This window comes from Dufourea novaeangliae, unplaced genomic scaffold (assembly GCF_001272555.1).
Source record: "Dufourea novaeangliae isolate 0120121106 unplaced genomic scaffold, ASM127255v1 scaffold286, whole genome shotgun sequence".
NCBI lineage: Eukaryota > Metazoa > Arthropoda > Insecta > Hymenoptera > Halictidae > Dufourea > Dufourea novaeangliae.
Window position 1 is genome coordinate 369,711 of NW_015374181.1, and position 6,379 is coordinate 376,089.

Here is a 6,379-nt window from a genome sequence, read left to right on the forward strand (position 1 = left end):
TAAATAAATGTATTTAATTACAATGTAAATAGAGAGAAAGAGAGAGAGAGGGGGTGTTTTTAAAGTTACAACAATAGTTATTCCAAACGTACTAAGATTACAAATTTGATTTTATCCTGTTTCTTATCATTTGGTTTCTAAAAGATGTTTCAGAATAGGTGGCTCATCGTGTCTGGACAATATCGCACTGAAGTTATATTACGTTAATTGCACACGTACTCTACTTTAAGTAAATTCATTATTATTAATGTCATTAGAAATATTAGCAATTAATGATTTTATAATAATCAGAAAAACATAAAACACGAAATATGTTAAACTATATGTATATAGTTTTATTCAATCTAATATTTCTGTTATGTATTGATATTTATTTATTACAAAGATGAAAATAACAAAATACAAGAAAATAATATTCCATTAGTTTTATCGAATGAAATTGTAAAATGTACTCGTATAATGTCTACTTATTTATCACGTAAACACTATTTCAAAATTTTTTATCAACATTATGATAAAGTTTTTCTCGTAATACGTACAGGGTTATACATTTAATCTTTTCAATTCTAGAAAACATCCGTATATTCATTCTCTGATAATTCGTGATTTATCGTTATGAATATGAAAAGTTACGTATGTATGAAACACTATTATAGAAGTCTGATGAATATAGTCTGATTGAAAACAACACCCGCATAAAAACATAAGTTGATATTCACATAAGTAAATTATTATTTTCGAAACCAGAATAATTATAAACATATTGTCGAACGAAAGTTACAAGACGAAAAATGAATGTCACATGTTAATACTGTTTTCTTCATAATTGCAGGTGTTTACGACATATAAAATTTAAAGCATTGAATCGATAATTTTATCGATTATTTGAAATGTTTCTTGTGAACAAGTTTCATCTATTGCAAAAACTTATTCTGATATAGAAATTTAAAACTTTTTTATGATTATGCTTACCATAAGCGGATTTATATTGTGAATTGTTGTGCCGATGTCAAAACACCTTCAAATGATAAAAAAAATATGTATTACTCTACTCAAAAGATCAAAATTATTTTGATCACCTAAGTTGTTATACCTACACACAAAGAAAACTGTATAATTATCTAATAATAATCACTCTAGGATAGTGTATTTTGATAATGCTTTAGTTTCAAATATAGTTAGTTGTCCATTCTGCATTACATATATGTATATTCTACGCTGTAGCGCACGAATCGGGCGAACAAGAGCGTATCTCTAGTATACATAAAAGTGATAATATAAGTGAAAATATTCGTAACACATTTATTAAACATTTAAATTTAAATACTCACAAAGTGAATTTTGTTGTTAACGAAATTTTACAATGCTAAATGATAATTTGTGCTTGCCAATTTTAAGTAAGACTCAGCGTAGAATGTTCTTTGTTCTTCCAAAGATTGATTAGACCTCACACCGAAACAAATATAGGCGCCATAAATGTACCGTGATAACAAGTGCCAAGATTACATTTTCTTCATGCAAACTGCAGACTAAACGCGCCAGATATCACATAGGCGAGTATTTCCTGTATAGAATGTAGAATTCCTTGAAAATAATTGGATATTTTCAGAATTCATCTCTCACAAATTATTATCAATATGCCACCAAATGCACTTCTAATGCAATTACTTTTCATAAAAATATTACTGTAGTATCTATGTTACGAAACACAAGGATAATACGAAGGATAAAAACGAAGTAATAAATGCAGGGACAAAAAATTTATGTTTATAATTTCGAATACCAGCAGTAATAATCTTTCTAGAATAAGTTTTAAATGTAATTCTGTATTTCTTTATTTTACCTATATAAGACATAACATATATTTGTTAAGATAAATACAGTAAGCTAAAAACAACAAATTCTAAAAACACGAAACAAAAATATATATTTAGTGGTAAATTATTCATGAATTATTATAATTTAATTAATTTTACGAACAAAATATTTCGATAGGAATTATATAAAAACTTAAATCGAGATAACATAAAAAATAAATATTGATCAAATAATGTAGATTTTATCAAGAAAACGTTAGCCTTCTTCCATGTTTTCTACATCTTCCGTGTCTTCTTCATGGCTACAATTTGATAAAAGATTTTTTGCGCCTTCTTCAAGTTCGACAGATGGAGTTGGCCATTGCGATCTCAAATTCGAAATAAAAGGATCTGATGATATTAGCAAGTTATGCATCAAGTCTTCATTTGTTATATACCTCGAACATTTTCTTGTGTTAAATTGCCGAAATCTTTTGAAATCTTTGTTTCTACATTTCTGGGCTTTTTGCGACATCTGACCAATCGGCAGACTAGTCGAGTTTAAAACATCTTTCCCGTGAACTAAAATTTTGTGTACTGATGAAGGCATAAAACACCATTCATATTCCTTAATAAAATGGCAAACAGATTGCTGTGCGCTGCGCGCTGCAGCCACCTCAGCCACTGTCGCTTACAAAGTAAAAGCGGATTGACGCCGAAATCGCAGATGATCGCACCTAATTCCTTTCCGAATTTGTTTACTACATTCTTACTTACACTCGAAATTAAATAGCACTGGTTTGGGAAGATTCGGAAAAGATTTATTTAGTAAGAAATAAAAATAAAAATGTAAAAAACACAGGTTACGCTTTTAACTGCCTCCAATATTTTCGACCTTTATCAGGTTCTATAATTATACATTAAATTCATATTTTAGACGTATCTGTTTGTGGTAAACTCGATAGATACTCCAAATTTTCAACCATTGTAGAGTTATGTTTTAAATATTATGATGTGTCCAAAGTTTGTCTGTTTTACGTTTTCCGCTATTGCCAACTTTCAGTTAAGATTTCACGCAAAAAAAATACTTAGAGAAGAAAGATCTTTTTAAAATCCCCAAGGATGTTTCTACTAAAGTTTTCATCAAACTTTGTCAGAATAAAATATTGAAAAAACCGAGTTTTGGCCGCAATTCAGGCATTTGGAACCATCGTGTGGCGGTGTTTATTTCACTGTACGGTCACTAACACTGTCCACTTGTCAGAATCATATTATTTACTTTAAATAGTTTTGTTAGTTATCGTGTTGCTCCTATGTTAATTTATTGTTATAGAGGAATGTGTTGTTCCTTAGTGAATTTATTGTTATAAAGGAATGTGTTGTTCCTACGTTAAGAAAAATACCAAAATATTCGTGCGACGAATACATGTTTCACCGTCACTGAATGTCACGAGATACTGTCTGTGATTTTTCCTAAGGAGCTTCTTCTACCCCCAAAACTCCGTTGTAAAACTTTAGGTAAGAATGTGTTTAGACCAATGACAATTTAGGACGGTTTCCCGATTGTGGACCGCCTACGTCACGCAACTCGCAAGATACGAGCGGCCAAAAAACCAATACACAATAACTGCTTTTCTCTAAACACCCTTGAAATCCCATAAATTTACCAGCGAGAGTGTCTGTAGGCCATCAATAGCCGAAAGACCCACCGTGGTCTTTCGCGACCGTGCAACGCCACGTCTGTTTTGTCTCACGGACACTCCTTCAAGATCGCACGTAGGCTAAAAACCCTTGTAAATTCTCCAACGGTCCCTGAGCTACAATGTGTTTTGCAGAAGTGCCATCGTACAATTTCACAAAAGAAAGAATTTGTTCAAGGAATACAGCCTTTTGCATTTCATTATTTTCGTGAAAATGGCTTGTGCTTATGAATTTATATCTCGAAAACTATTTATCGTATTCAGTTGATTCTTATATCGTTTCAATCCATAAGGAGTAACCTTTGTGAATAAATTTCTTTCAAGTCAAAAAATCATTTTTAAATTCAGTAAGGTTAAAAACAATATGAAAGTGTTAATGATAATTTATAATTTACACACATATAAAAAAATAATAATATAATTATAACGTATAGTGTAATTAATAATTAAACAATTAAATATTTATACTTTCTTTGTTTTTTATATTTATATTATTTTGTACGTACGGAACTCCAGATTATTTCAATGAGATGAAAAATAATATCGTTAGGAAATCATAAAAATAAATGATCATAAAAAAAAATATAAAACTATAATATATAAAAATATGTGGTTCCAAATCACCCCAGCAACCCCTCATTTCTCGGAAGAGAGACACTTTTAAGACATCCTGTATAGGGCCTGTGAGCATGTCTTGTGAAAAAAGGAATTGTCTTGAAGATGTCTTAAAACGGTCCAGTTATCCACCTTAAAGAGGCTTACAACCGTTTCAGTAGACGTCTTTTGGAGGTAATACAGATGTCTTACAGATGTAACTGCACATGTTTCATTACGACGTATTATTTCAGACAGCTTTAAAACGTCTATATTAGATCCTAGGACGTTCAGACCTAAAACAGCCGTAAAACGGACGTGCTGAAGGCATCATGTGCTATCTGGGATGTCAGAAGTATTTTTTTAAAAGTGTAAGTATAAACGTTATTAAACGCTAATAAGCTTGCTTTATGATTTTAAGATACCAGACATATTTAATTTTATTATGTGACCATTCTTGTAAAATGAACTTATACGACTTTCAGAAATAATAAATTGTCAAAAACGCAACTACTACCAAATTTAAATTTATATTTCAATCGAAGCAGACTTTTCTGAAATCTAATTCTAAAACATACACAATATAAATGATTATAATGAAAACAACAAGGGTATATTGTAGACTGTAAATATATATTCATTTAAAATACATTTTTATGAGAATTTTATTATAATACGTTTAATAACAGAACAATCTGAAAAAAATGCACGTATAATCGTAAAGATATATAATATTAATAACTTTTACTCATATTTTATTAATTTTGCTTCGTAGAAAGTATCTTGAAATATTCGTGATGAACAGGGAGTATATAAAATCATCATATCGTTATATTTGTCAAATGGTAAAGTATCAAAGGATATCCATAATAATGAGAAACAGACGTATAATACGTTGTAGTCAAGTAGTAATAGCATGTGTGACGCACTATGAAAGCTAAATTCTCAACTAGAAGCGAACCCACAAAGGTACACTTTTACCGCTCGAAGTGTACCGAATTCTTAAAAGTTACGAGGCCCATACTAACAATCCTAGTGGCTCCCTGAGATGAAATAGGCTAGGGTTCGTCCACGACTACCAACCTCCTAGTGGCTCCCTGTGATGAATAGACACAGGTTCGTCCACGACTACCAACCTCCTAGTGGCTGCCTGTGATGAAATAGGCACAGGTTCGTCCACGACTACTAACCTCCTAGTGACTCCCTGTGACGAATTTGGCACAGGTTCGTCCACGACGTCTAAACCATCCTAGTGGCTCCCTGATATAAAATAGACACAGGTTTGTCCACGTAACAAACTCTAAAAACCAAACTCGCCATTTCCTCAGCTCTCGCAGCCGCTTAGCCCTGGCTCGTAACACTGCAATACCACGAATTTCTTATAAACGCTACACCCGTTACTAGCGAGGTCTTAAAATTTTATTTATACAACTTCGATGCATGCAGTTTATTCTGTTCATCTTACGACTTACAAAATTAAAATATCAATACAACATTTACAATGCAACAACTGCTCTAATGGTAAATATTATTTTTCCGCGGTAAAACAATTGTTTTGTAACAAGCTGGTGAAACAATGATCGTTGAAATTGTTAGTAATGTAAATATTATCTACTTTGAAAGCTGTGACTGAAGATAAAAAAAATGTTGTACGCAGTAAATATTGAATGTGTTGACGCTTAAATTAAGTTCATATATACAACACACGTACAAGATTAACAAAATACTTCCCATTAATAATTTTAATTATCTTGGTCTTCTGGAAGATATTGTTATATCCTAACGCGGAGAAGAATGTCAATAATTAATTTAGTTGTAATTACGTAGAAATACATTTTTCATACCAGAGATTTTTAACATTGATTAACAATAGTTACCGTGATAGGAAAGATTACTATATTCATAGTTACATTGCCTTTGTTGCCAACAAATTGGACAATTGACATTAGTAGAAATGAATTAATGTATAAGCCAGTAATATCTATTCACTAATTGAATTTTACTTGATTATTATTTTTACTCATTTTTTTTTCAACTGATTTACACAATGATAAATCTAAACACTTTGAGAAAAACATTTTATGTCCGGTAGTTAAAGTATTTTGTTTTCTTTTTACTGTTTTGTGTACTTTTGCTTTTCACCTCTTCTTATGTATCGCGAAATTTGAAACGATTTTTATGAATGAGGAAGAGGGGATTGTCTGAAATTTAATCGTGATAAGAGCCGCGCTGATAAACTGACGTATAAAATCGAGTACGGCGTGATTAAAACCCCATTCTGTTTATAAT